General features: G+C 44.8%; 1 long non-coding RNA gene across 1 annotated transcript; it reads right to left on the bottom strand.

Moving 5' to 3' along the window:
- Positions 1-10592: 10592 nt before the first annotated feature.
- LOC134548494 (uncharacterized) lies at positions 10593-14062 on the bottom strand. Its single transcript, XR_010079789.1, has 3 exons — positions 12411-14062; positions 11002-11214; positions 10593-10798 (listed from the first exon to the last, which is right to left on the bottom strand). It is a non-coding gene; the product is annotated as an uncharacterized LOC134548494 (long non-coding RNA).
- Between the last annotated feature and the right edge of the window lie 156 nt (positions 14063-14218).

A 14218-nucleotide genomic window follows, 5' to 3' on the forward strand; every position in this document is an offset into this window, starting at 1 on the left:
TTTTTCTGAGATCTTTACTGAAAAAAATTGAAATAGATGAGCACTAAAACTGACCTTGAAAAGACTGTGCATTTCCTCAAGCATAAAACTCATAATTTATTGTTCTTTTTTTTGCCAGTCTTTCACATTTTACAGTTTTTATATTAATATCTGCATTCTTTAGTTGAGTAAATAATTTCTCATGTGTTACTACAGCACTGCAGTTCAGATAGTCTGCTCAACCAAAAGGTTGATCCTGGCCCCAAAAAAGCCACTTACCAGGGTGTCTAATATGCTATTGTGGCATAATTTGGCAAAATCACAGAATCACAGAATATGCTGAGTTGGAAAGCGTCCACAAGGATAATCAAGACCTGGGCTTGCACAATACCATGCCCAAGAGTCACACCAGGTGCATGAGAGTATTACCCAAATGCTTCTTGAAGCCTCTGTTAGGCTTGGTGCTATGACCGCTGCCCAGCCACCCTCTGGCTGAAGGGCCTGTTCCTAATATCCAACCTAAACCTCCCCTGACACAGTTTCAGGGCATTCCCTCGGGTCCTGTCACTGGTCACCACAGAGATCAGTGTCTGCCCCTTCTCCTCCCTTCATGAGGAAGTTGTAGACAGCTTTGAGCTCTCCTCCTGCTGAACAGAGCAACTGCCCATAGTTGCTCCTCACATGGCTTCTCTCCTTCACCATCTCTTGGCCTCCTTTGGAGGTTCTCTAATAGTTTAATATCTTTCTTATATCGCAGTGACCAAAACTGCACACAGTATTCAGGGCGAGGCCGCCCCTGTGCAGAGCAGAGTGGGACAATCCCCTCCCTGTCCTGGCCAGCCATGCTGTGCCTGATGCCCCCAGGACAGGGTTGGCCCTCGAGGCTTCCAGGGCACTGCTCACTCATATTCAGCTTTCTGCTGACCAGGACCCCCAGGTCTCCTTCCACGGCTCTGCTTTCCGGCATCTCATTTCCCAGTCTGTATGTACATCCAGGGTGCCCCATCCCAGCTGCAGAACCAGGCACTTTCCCTTGTCGAACTTCATCTGGTTGGTGATTGTCTTGTCCTCTAATCTGTCCAGGTCTCTCTGCAGGGCCTTCCTGCCTTGGAGGGAGTCAACAGCTCCTCCCAGTTTTATATCAACAGCAAACTTGCTTAGTATCCATTCCATTCCTGCATCCAAGTAACTTATGAGGGTGTTGAAGAGCACAGGACCTATCACATTACTGACATTTTTTCAAAATATCATTTCCCTTTAAAACCTGCTTTGAATCCTTTATACCAGCACAAGCAAGCTGCATTTTCCTGGGTCATTCCCTTCAGTACCAATGATTTTGTTAGTCCTCGGCCCAATGGCATTACCCCACATCACTGAACAACCTTCCTCTCAGACTTGCAATTGGTTCTCAAGTTCTCCCTCTCCTCAAAGACAGAAATTAGTGGATTCCTTTTGGTCTTCTAGTAAATTCTAGTTTACTAGATATTCTGGTAGCAACTTTGCAAGAGAGGGGAGAACAGACCCACATTATGTGCTTGGACATTCAGAGAGGCCTCCCACAGCCATTCTGACGTGCATTATGTGGACTGGTAGAAGGATGTTAAGCCAAGCTGTGCTTTGTGAGAGCAGCTATGACACAGAAGCAAGAGCAGAAACCAATGCTATTCACCTACTCAGGGCAGACCATTACTGGTGGTTGTATTTAATCAGTGCTTTGGTGGACTCTCAAAATTGAAATAATGTAGGAGGTGATAAAATATGGCAAACTGAGCTCAAGCTCAGCTGAGATGAGCACAGAAAATCCCCTCTCTGCATGCTCCAAGAGCTGCAGGCAGATGGGATGCCACCCTCACGATGCTGTTCTGCCACACCACACTGACCCTGCACCCAGAGTCAGGTACATCCCTATCCAGACTGGACTTGCATGTTCCTGGCCTCATCCCTAGCGGGTGGGAAGTGGGTGGGCAGTTTGGCACCCTCCTGCTAGATGGCAACTTGCCCCAGAGCAGGCAGGAGTCACCCAGCCCACGGCACAGCAGGACTGAGCTCGCTGCTCAGAGGCTTCTGCGTGTGCAGGCTGAAGTCTGGCTCCAAGTCCCAAACAGGAAATCCTTCTAGGATGTGCTCAGGCTCCGATTCCCGGATGTTTGCAGCAAGCAAAGGCTTCCTCCATGCAGAATGGAGGTTAAAAATAAAATAAGGCACCTGCTAGGAACGTACATGGCTGGGGCTGGAAGGAAAGTGAGGGGACAGCTCTCCCTAAGACAGGAGAAAGTATTTTTCATGTGAGAGCCAAAGTTTGCCTCTGCCATTTAGAATTCCCTTGAAATCCATGAAAGAGAATCCATTAAATCAATGAATGGAGAAAGAGCTGCAGGATTGTTTCAACTACAAATGGAGCTGGTACCTCAGCTGTGCAGCTCTGTATTCACAGCCAGGACAAGAGGAGATGCTCCTGTGAGCTGCTTCTTGATCTAACCCAACCAGAGATCTTTGAACCTCACAGTGGAAGAGTTCTGCATTCCCTGCTTCTCTGGATGGACACAGAGCTCCTGCCACACAAAGTTCACACAACAGGCATATTTCTGTGCCACAGGGGCTGTTCTTGAGGCCCTAAATGTAAGGTGCTCTCTCTGGGCTGCATGCGGTGGATGCTTTTAAGGTAAAACAGGTAGAATTCAATTTGCTGATGAGAATGTTTACACTCTTGGAAATTAGGTGACGCTCTGGCAGGTATTTTCTAAACACATAGTAGAGGCAGGTTTTCAACAGAAGGAGAAAGATCTAGGGCTGTCAGATGATTAATTCCCTCACCTCAAAGAGGCTTCAGCTGAACCCAGGAGCACCTGCCATACCTCACAGATGTGCACCTAGCTAGTTCTGAAAGTCCACCCATAACGAAGATTTCATAAACCTGCCAGTCAATCTATTCAGTGCTGAATTTTCTTTACTATTATTTAAATGTTGTTTCTTGTACTATCTGTCCTGAACACTGGAAGTAAATTGTTCTTTTTGCAACTGTCCTTTACAAGTCAAGGTGGTCATCATATCTTTTCATTCTTCTCTAAACTAAATTGCCCAGATCATTTGATCTTTCTGTATTGCATTTTCTGAACTTCTAATTGTCTCCACTGGACGTTCACAATTTTTTCTACATTCTCTGGGGTTCACTGGCTAGTACTGTACACAGTCTGTGGCTGTGGGCCTGTTCACAGCAAAGCAGAGCCAGAAATGTTAGTTCATACATCCTGCAAGTCATATTCCTGTTTATACCATCTCATATGATGTTATTTTGTTTTTGCAATATGTCCTTAGCTGATTCATATTCAACCTACAGGTCCCTATAAACCAAACCATGTAGACTGTTTTTCTCAGTCCATCTGTACAGTATATTATTCCTATTAAGCAGATAAACTTCCTACCAAGGAATAATAATAATAATTTTTAAATTTCTGTCAATGTTTTTAGTTTCTTGACTAATGATAGTCAAGAAAATATAAACTGACTGAACAGAAGGACACAGAGCAACAGGGAAATTCTGTTACTGCAGCTTTAGTGATACAAAGCTAATGTCCAGTATTTATAAAGACTTTAGAAAACTCAAAATGGCCAGAGAAGAGTCATAAGAATGAGTCAGGATCCAAGGAACAAGGTTCCATGTGAAGACCTTTAGTAAGACTTTAAAAAGTAATGATTTCTAAGGATCTCTAAGAATGAAAAAATTTAATTTTTTTAAATGACAATATTTCAGTCTAGCAATTACAGGTGTAGCAGGGGCAATACCACAGAACTGAAGTTATACAAACTGAAAGGAAAGAGCAGTAGTTCAGTGGAAGGAGGAATTAATCACTAGAATAACCATGAAAAAGACATAACAGATTCCTGTCAAAGTTGTACATCTTGGCTAATAAGGGTGCTGGGCCAGCTCATATGGACTTGCACACAGAAAACTTGCACCACATGACCCCTGAGATCACTTCCAGCCTGGTATTCTCCAGTTCTACAAGTCTGTGCTCTTTCTCAAGGGGGCAGAGCTCTGTCCCAGAGCTTCTGCGAGCTCTGTGATTCCCAAAGGACACGGGCAGTGTCCTCCAGTCCTGGCCTCAGCTGCCCTCTGAGCCTGTGTGCTGCCTGCCCCCCAAACCCTTCCCAAAGAGATGGCTGAACCGTGTCAAACCAAGGAATCGTTGTATGAGAAAAGGGAATGAGATCATGATAAGAAGGAAACTGTCTAATACACGTTCATCTGTGAGCCGAGACAAAACTGAAATGAACATTTCCAGCGGGTGAGTTGACTGAGCCGAGCACTACTGACTGCTCCACTTCCTGTCCTGGCTCCTTCCCTCTCCTCCTCTGAGATCTCCCCATCCACGTTTGCAGCAGAGTGACCTCATTTGGCAGCAGTTCTGCCATGAGCGCTGACTGAAGCTCACCGCTCTCACCGGTGCCTCTTAGAAAGCTGCTTGCTAAGGCCTGGACTTCCTCCCTGGTAGCAAACAAGTCTCCTTCTGTTCCCCTGAAAATCAGCTGGGAGGAAGCAAGATGGGGGGGTGGTTTCCGAAATGCTGTGGATTGTGATTACAGACACAGCCTCGGAATCCGCGGGCTGGGGGCAGGGGCTGGGGGCTGCAGGGGAAATCCAGGTTATTTTTGCATGAGGTGACACATTCCTGTGGTCAGCAGTGGTCACAAACAGGTACAAGCCTGATAGCAAAGGACCTGCTGATTCTGGTGAAAGGAAGAAAACAATCTGAGAATTATCCCTTCCTAAAGAGCATGGCTTTTGCTTTGGAGGAGTTTTCTATATATAGTGAGGTGATTATTTCAGAATGGAAAATGTTTGCTCAGGAAGGAAAGGCTCTGAGATCAGTAGAGTCAAATCTCACCCACATGCTGCCGACTCCGTTGGACTCTTCTGCCCAGCAGCAGGGACTTGGGAAAATTCTGCAGGGAGGAGGGTACTGTCCAAGAATTGCCCACTTGCACCAAATTTCTCTATGCTTAAGCTTTGGTTCAAGCTCTGGTCTGCCATGGAGTGGCAGGTCTGAAGTAAGACATGATGATTTCTCCAGAAAAAAAAAAAAAAAGAAAAAAAAAAATAAGCAGATGGTCTGACCTTCTTTTTCCCTCTGACAAACCATGTTTATCATCCACAACTGTTTTGCACTGGGATGCAACATCCCACAAATACTCTGGACTGCAGATGCCAGCAGCAAACGGGAGCAGAGCCACACTGACCAGACAGGCTGTGCAGAATGTGCTGCATGAATACATCAGATACCACAAATAGGCACGGGGAGCTGTCTGTGGAGAGGGTCACGAACACACACACGGGCACACACTAAGACGAGGAGCGCCAGCCCAGAGGAAGGCAGAACGAACTGGTATGGTGCAGCTCCATCTTGTGGGAGTTTATGTCTGACACAATCCTGATCTCCTGAATATATCTGTGGCATTGCTTATGAGTCTCAGGCAATGACCAGTGTGCCTGCTAAATGTATTGTGTTTGATCTATAAAAAACCCCAAAATAATGGATTGTTACCTTGCAGTTTAAACTGCCATGATGCACACAATTTGAGAAACATGTGACAATTAGGTAACATCACATGATCCAATCCAAGTCACAATGCCAAAATATCCCATAGGTTAAAAGTGCACATATGAGCCTACCATTCCCTTTAAAAGTTACTGAGTTCTCCACACTAAATCCCGGCCCTGTTGCTCCTCCAACAACTGAATCAGGCTACAAACCACTACTTTGGTGATTCTGTTTTACATAACCTGAAGGACCATAACTAATGCAGAAGGAAGAAAATTTAGTTTATGAGTCAATTTAATGATTCTTAAATATCCAGAAATAACTTAGGCCACTGAGAGGTGCTGTGAGATGAGAGAAGGGACAGGTAGTTCAGGAGGAATATAGAGGTGTTATCCAAGCCAACAGAGAAGGGGTAGGGAAAACCAAAGCCCACGTGGAGTCAAATATGGCCAGAGAAGTAAAGTGCAATAAGAGAGGCTTCTGCAGATAAGTCTGTAGCAAGACAAAAGCTAAGGAAAATATGGACCCACGGCCAAATGGGGCAAGCACCCCAGTGATGAAGGACTTGGAACAGCAGCCTTCAGGGACTGCGGGCCTCTGAGACCCAAGGGAAGCTCGAGAGCAAGGAATATATAAAGAGGGACCACTTTTAATAGAGACCTGAAATGAAGCAGCCATGGGTAGTGAAGGAGCTGGGTAACATCACTTTGAAGCCACTCGTGATTTTCTTTGAGAGGGCATGGTGATGATGGGAGGCTCCTGAGGGCTGGAAGAAAGCAAATATCACTCCTGTCTTCTAGAAGGGCAAAAAGAAGATCTGGGGGACTACAAGCCAGTCAGCCTCACCTCTGTCCCTAGAAATGTGATGGAGGAAACCTTCCTGAAATCATTTCCAAACACAGGAAGGCACAAAGGTGATTTGGAGTAATTAGCAAAGATTTTAGCTCAGTTGGTGAGAGCATGGTGCTATTAATGCCAAGGTTGTGGGTTCAATCCCTGTATAGACCATTCACTTAAGAGGTGGACTTGGTCATCCTTGTGGGTCCTTTCCAGCCAAGAATTTTCTGTGATTTATAAAGAGAAAACCATGCTCAAGTAACACAATAGCCTCCAACAAGGAGATGATTTAGTGTAGGAGACGAGATCAGCAGATCTTGGTGGCTCAGCTTTAGTAAGCCTCTAGTCAGGAAGGAAAACCACAGTCACAATTCCACCGTGATGTGGATTGAAAGGGACTTAACAATCACCTATCTTCAACTCCCTGGCCATGGAGAGGGACACTTTTCACTAGACCAGGTTGCTCCAAGCCCCATCCAAACCGGCCTTGAACTCTTCCAGTAACCAGATGGGTTAAATGCTTCTCACATCACTTTTATGAACACTTGCACGGGATGTTTTTTCCTCCTTTCATTTAAATTGAATGACACCTTAGCTAGCTGCAGAGAATGTCAGTTGCACAGCTAGTGCACAGAATCACTGATTTTAAAGCCAAGGTGTTCATTCCACTTTAATCTGGTTTTTTTTTTCACAAGTTGTAGTGTAATTTTATATTTAACATTTCAAAGTCTGTGATACTCTTCTCCTGTATGATATTGTCTTTGATGACCAAGAACAGGGTCCTATCTATTACTCAAGGTGGAAGTCTTTGGCAGCCACTAATTTGCCACTGGGTCACAAGCTCACAAAGCAGACAAGGTACAATTTCCAGTTTGCCTGCCTTACAAAATCTAAACGCTTTCCAGAAGCTCATCAGGCAATACTATAAAACCTCTCTGATGGGCAGTGTCCATGAGGTGAGGGATACAGTAAGAAAGGTGTAAAAACTGGGACATATCTATAAATAAATCTGTGTAATGCCAAGTATCTTCAAATAAGTAGATCTGCTTCCAAACAATAAATCCTCCTCATGTGATCTTTCTAAAAGAATCAGGTCAGAGAGTATTGAACCCTGTTGACAACTGACCAAACAAGCCAGAAATTTATTTTCTCAACTGATGGCCCACTATAAAGCAGGGGAGATAGAAAATCTGGATGGATTCATTTGACCCTACAGCAGTAGCTTGAATCACTGCTTGTGCATGAAGAGCTCTCAGAAACCACGGAGAAGCCTTTTTGCTCCACAGCTTCCTCCTCCTCTTAGATACCCCTACAGCAGTGACCACAGCTCCTCAGAGCAATCTCCCCCAAAAGATTTGCTTTTCCACACAGCTGTAGGTTCCAACGTGCAGGCCAATTTAAATTAGGGAGATGGCAAAGTGAAAGTGGGAGGAACCAGAGCAGATGAAGGAAATCTTAGAAGTCTTTAAAGGCTGAGGATTTTCAGGGTTTAGATTGTAATGGAAGAGAAGGAGAAAATCAATCAAGGGTAGTGAACATCCAAGCATGAAGAGAATTAGCCAGTGGAGAAGTGTGAGCCATGGCTGACCAGAAAAAGAGAAAGAGCCAGAAACTGAAAAAAGAAAGGCTGGCAGGGTTCATCTGGACAGCAACACCAAAAAGCTGAACACAGCACTGAACAGAAGATGAAAGGAAGCAGGGTATAGGGAAAGACAGCAATGGAAAAGCAGCAGTGCAGCACTCCCCAGGCATCTGACGTAGTTCAAACAACGTGAGTTATCAATTTAGACCTAAGAAATGTCAAATAAAGGCATTGAAGCTGCTAAAGGACTCAGGACATAGACAGGGAGACCATGAAGGTGCCAGAGACAGATCCATTTTTACAAAGTGCATTTCAGAAAGAGCAGGAAAAAGCAAGGTGATATTAGAATCAGCAATATGACCAGTTGAATAAGCAGAAAAGATGGAAGGAAATATTAATCAAATTAAAGGGGACAGAAGGAACCAGCAGTTCTTCCAAATGGATGCAGAATTTAAATTTATACTTACCATGGGAAAACAAAAACAAGACAGAGAAAGGATCTAGCAAAGGCAATGGGAACCACTAACAGATAAGGGTAACAAGATGGAGAAATAGCATCAGCAAGACGGGAGGAATAAAAAATGTAAGAATGGCACATAAACAAGAACCCTCTCTCAAAGTATTTGAAAAATACTAAGCAGACAATTGTCATAGTAGGACCTCAGTGTGCAGGACTGTACCAGAGGAGAAGTGCATGATTGCAGGGGAAGGCATAAAAATTAAGACTAAACAGAATTTCAAGAATGTATTCCTAAGCGTTTGTTAAACTATGGGAGACAGCAGGAAAAGTATTAGAAGTTATAACTATGTATTAACAGTCCACAGAGCTAGAAATGTATGAAAAATGTATAAAAAGCAAAACTCTTTTGGCATCGCTCCAGCAAGGACCCTTTCCCATAGGACAGGAACGTGCTCCACTCCTGCAGTCCTCCTCCCCGTGACAGACGGGGTCAGGACTGCTCTGTTTATCAACCCCTGCAACTGCCAGCAAACTGCTCTGCACTGGTGGCAGAAAATGAAAACCTTCCTTGGTGCTGCTTTCTCTGCTCAGAATAGAAAGTGCCTTCCTCACCATGAAGAAACTCATTCCCAGCCCAGAACAAAGGCTGGAAGTTTCTGGCAACTGCAGATCTCACCACAAGAAAGCAGGGGCCAGCACAATTGTTTCCTCCTTTGCCATCCATGTGTGGGGCCCCAAAGTGTTGACATTGTGGTTCAGATGCTATAAGGCCAAATTCACAGACCAGAGACTCCCTGGAGACTGAGTAGATGCCAGTGTCAGGTTAGGAGACCCTGGAAGCAGAAATAATAGCAGGATGACACTGAAAGAATGAGATGTTGCAGAACTGGGAGTCAGAACACTGAAGAGGGACTTTCCCTTTGCTCGTCCTGTTCATCCAAGCCTCCTGGGAATAAATTGGTATATGTAACTGGTTTAAACGTCATGTGGATGGGGAATTCTAACATGGGGAAAGCAGCACTACATACTGACAAACATTACAATACTGGTGATCCTTGAAACATCAGGAGACTGGTAAGAAATAATGAGATCTGCCAGCAGAGTAGGAGCATCCGATAGCTGGGAGCTTGACAAAATCTGCTCACAGCCAAAATACATACTGGATTTTGTTTTCTGAAAGTTGTTGTAGACCCATAACCTCTTTTCAACTCATAAGCAAGAAGGGTTTGAAATGCTGATCCCAAAACAGTGACATTGTGCCAATAATAATTTTTAATGAAAGAAATATAAGGAATGCCAATCCTTCTTGCAGTTGAACTAGGTGATTATTGGTCTCTTTCATCTGTTCTACTCTGCTTTTTCATATATGCTTCAAAACACCTTTTGGTCTAGCTGTTTGATTGAAGTGGAACCTCTGCTTTGTTGGTCACCTAATGCAATCACTAATTCCTTTAATTCCTTCTTTCCAGGACACAGACACCAGTCTGTAGCAAGGAACTGCTCTATGGCACTTTCCTAGAAACAGCTCTACTGCTGACAGTCATCTACTGGAAAATCAGCAACAGAGTTTAAGCCAAAGGTGATTAATTACTGCTCAGTGTTTGATCAGCTTTTCATGTACTACTAACAAAGGTCACACAGACATATCTTACTTCTCTCCAATATGTCAAAAAATCCTTTCTTTTCTCTTCATGCTTTTCCCCTTGGAGGTATGAAATTTGGTCTTATCCCCATTTTACAGACAGGGAATTGAGACAGAGGTGAGGAGGAAACAATGAAAGAGCCAGATTTTGGAAAGCTTTCAAGTCACCAAAGAAACTGTGAAGCAGTCAGTGCGTAACTTGTGCATTTGGAGAGAAGAACAGGGCAGGGTCTTTAGCTCTTAAATGCAAAGGGAGCTCTGAGGCTTGAGTCTGCTGATCAAAGCAGCTGCAGGAACAGCACCCCAAACACCAGATCCCTAAACACAGCTATAAAGGTTACTTTTGGAACTCCAGCTTCCCTCAGTGGAAGTTAAAGGCTCATGTCTTGCTCAATAACTCCTTGAAAAAAATCCACAATAACTGAAACTGCAGTTCAGCCTGTTCAGAGAGCAAAAGTAAATTGAGCCAGTGTTTCAAGATCTCTGAACAGCACGGAAATATCTGTAACACAGCAGCACATGCAGTGTCAGTTTATCAGGAGTACCACGCCATGAGTACAATCCATGTTTATTCACAAAATGCAGAGAATCACTGAATGTAGACACAAAAGATAAATTTGGTGATGTGTCCTTAAAATAGGGAAAGCAGCAGGTAGCCCAGCTCTGTGGTTGGTGAGAAGATGAAGAGTGCTCCCACTGAGCAAAAGGAAGGCAGGTGGCCATTGGCATCCCTCGATGTGGAGCTTATGAGTGTCCTCCTGCAAGAAGACATCATTTTCAAAGCTCTAGCAATTTTTCCAAAATTGCTGATTCCAGCAGGGCCTAAAGTCAAGCTCTTGTCCTTCAACATGAAATGGATAACACAAATTTTAAGAAGTTTTGAGTTATTAATACATAGATTTTAAAAGACCATAATATTGCATAAAACAGGGAAGCAAAATATCCTGGGATAGCAACATACCTCCACTGGTGGTATTCCAAACATTCTTGGAAATGTACATTGGCTATAGAATTAATGGCAGTTATCATTCCCTCTGACAATACATGGCCAACCCTTCCACTATTCTGTCCAGGGTTAATACTGTAGTATCAAAAAATTTCACAAGACATGTCATTTTCATCCTATAAATATCAGCACACTGCTACTTCCCCCAGATCCTCTGGTCCAAGTTCTCTGCAAAACAGAAACAACAGAAAAACCAAAACCTCATTTTCAACATTCTTTTTCATCCCATTTCCTCAACTGTTGATTCACAAATCTACATCATTAAAATACCAGTGCAAAACCTATCCCTCCAGGCTAATATTTTAGCACATCCATATCTCACTTCCTCCTTCTCTACTCCACAAGGCAATAAAACAAACCACTCTTGAAAGTCCTCACAACTGTTTCCTGCACTTCTGTGACAAGACTGAGGATGATTGTTTCTTCTCTCCACTTCTGACATCACTGCCATTATATCTAAGGATATCTTCTAAAATTCCTTTCTGTCACTCTTCTTGATGGAGACAAAATTCCAATGAACATCACAGAATGAGAAAATCACAGTATTTTCCTTGACAGTGATGGGGGTTTTTTTGGAAGTGTTTATATTCATAACACCCAGGAAGCAAATCTCCAGTGACCGAGTCTCCTGTGATTGCATTCAGTGATCAAGGCCAGGTGGATGGGGTTTTAAACAACTGGGTCTAGTGAAAAATGTCCTTGCCCGTGGCAGAGGGGTGGACTAGATGATTTTTAAGTTTCCTCCAACCTAAACTGTTCTTTGATTCTGTGACTGCATCTTATTTATCACTGCCTTTTTGACGACACAGATGTATTTTGTGCAGTATTTATGTTGTGCACTCACAACTTCCATGTGTATAACTCACAAGTTGTGTTGTTTATCTCTGTATTTTACCACGCTGCCCTTAGCCAGACAAGGTCTTGCCCTGTCACTGAGGCCTCTCTGTGATATTACATTACAATAAAATGATGGAGATCTGAGGCTCAAACCATATGTTCTCCCAGATCAAATTCTTACCACATTGTCCTAGAGTGGCAGATGAATCCAGCCCTCTACTCTTGCATAGCAGGGAGCAACAAGACAATATCCGTAATGCCACAACCAAGTATTTTAGGAAGAAACGCTTCCAAGGCACAGCCCTCCCACTTAGCAAAACACAGAGCTGTAATTGTTTCCCAGGTGCAAGCTGATACAGACACCATGCCGATACTCAACTGATAACCTTCAGCTTGCACCCAAGTGGTTAAGAAAGCAGAACACGTAAGGGAAAAGGCTTATAGAGGATCAGAAGCACAGATCTTGGTGATCTCACAGATCTGTTGGTGAGTCAGCCAGCAGAGAGACTCAAACCTGTTTGGTTCACCTGGACTTGAAGTGTCTTCATCCTGTGGATCCAGAGTACCCATCTCTGAGGACAACAGCATCCATTCTCCCTCTCCATCAGCCGTGCTGTGTGTCCCTCCCAGGCAGGGTAGCCTGGCTGTGGCTCTCTGGAGCACTCCCAGCTCTCGTTTGGGGTTCTCTAACGTCAGCTCTGAGGTCAGGCAGGCAGGGCCGTCCCAAACACAGCGGGCTATAGATAGCTGCTGCAGCAAATGCTTCTCATTACGTACCTCCCCCTCAACCCAGGGCGGGTGGGAGCAGCATGGGGCCCCCGTGCTGCTCTGCTATGTGTTTTCTGTTATTTGGGGTGGGCTGTGCATTCCTCACATCATCTGAATGTCACACAGAGCCCTGGGGGAATCCTTAGAGGAGTGGGACATACAACAAGAGATCTGGAGATTTCTAGTTATGACAGCAATCAGGCCCCAAAACACCCTTCCAAACTATGAAGGACATAGAACAAAAATCCCATCTGCTTTCAAATGAGAGCCTGATAAAGTTGTGAGTGATTACAGGATTTTATATCTGACAGCTAAGGATGAGACAGACACAGTCCCAAGAAGGGCTGCACACTGCCTTCTCATCCTTTACCATGGAAATCTGACACACACTCCCTTCCTGGAGCACAAATGTGGTACCTTGTACTCAGGACAGGAAAGTAATCTCCCAGCCTGCTTCGCCCCCACCCCCTCAAAACAATTGGGGTCTGTGTTAAACCCATTTTGCCCCGTTCATGTTTCAGTGTAAGCTCAGAGTTTGCACAGAAGATTGTTATGGATATAGAAACACAGGACTGAAAGGACTTCCTGGGATGGCTGGAGCCACTGACCCCAGTGGCCATTCCCCAGCTTGCTCCCATGCATTTTATTCCACCGCAATTTTCAGGCCACCAGTTTAATTGGAAATCCTGCAGGTTCTGAAGGGCCAGCAGGACAGGCCCTGTAAGTTTTAACCTGTAACTAAAGCAAAATATCACTTCCAGATCCCAGAGCTATGACAAGATCAACAAAATGATGAATAGTTAGGAAAAGGGAACTTGAAGGAAAGGGAAGCCTTCATGCCTGCAGGAAGCAAGCACACATATAGGTTGCAAACAGAAATGCAGGGCCTCCCATAAGGTTCTGCATCCCGTGCTGTAACTGTGGCTGCTGTGCTGGCTACCTCAGAATGTGCCAGGAATCACCTGGAAGGCAACACTAACAAAATACACGTCAGAGAAACGCTTTCATGAGGTTGTTAATTAAATATAGCACTGGGCTGAGGACTGAGCTTTATGTAAGGTCCCAGTAATAAATATACATACTGATCACTCTCTTAAAAGTGACATTTTGAGATTGTAACTTATTTAAAGCAAAATACAGTGATCTGTAGATTGCAAGATGTGTGGAGACAATGAATACAACAGGATGTGCAACACCCATAGCATCTCACATACTCCAGACTACCAGGGCTGCTCTGCGAGTCCCAGTAAAAACCCTAAAGAGCAATAACACGGAACATTCCCCAGGGCTGCCACAGACCCTTCTGTGCCCTTTGTCCTCAGCACAGCCGGCCTGGGGAGCCCGGCTGGGGCCCCAGCACAGCCCCGCAGCGTGCAGTCACTGCTGCCATCTCCGCCCTGAACGCGGCACAGGGGACACAGCCTGGGCGGAACTGCCAAGGGTGCTCCAGCACAGACCCTGCACCGCCGCACCGAGCCCCGCACCGAGCGCCGCACCGAGCCCCGCACCGAGACCCGCAGCCCGCACCGAGCTCCGCACGGAGCCCCGCACCGAGCCCCGCACGGAG

The sequence above is a fragment of the Prinia subflava genome, chromosome 3 (assembly GCF_021018805.1).
Source record: "Prinia subflava isolate CZ2003 ecotype Zambia chromosome 3, Cam_Psub_1.2, whole genome shotgun sequence".
NCBI lineage: Eukaryota > Metazoa > Chordata > Aves > Passeriformes > Cisticolidae > Prinia > Prinia subflava.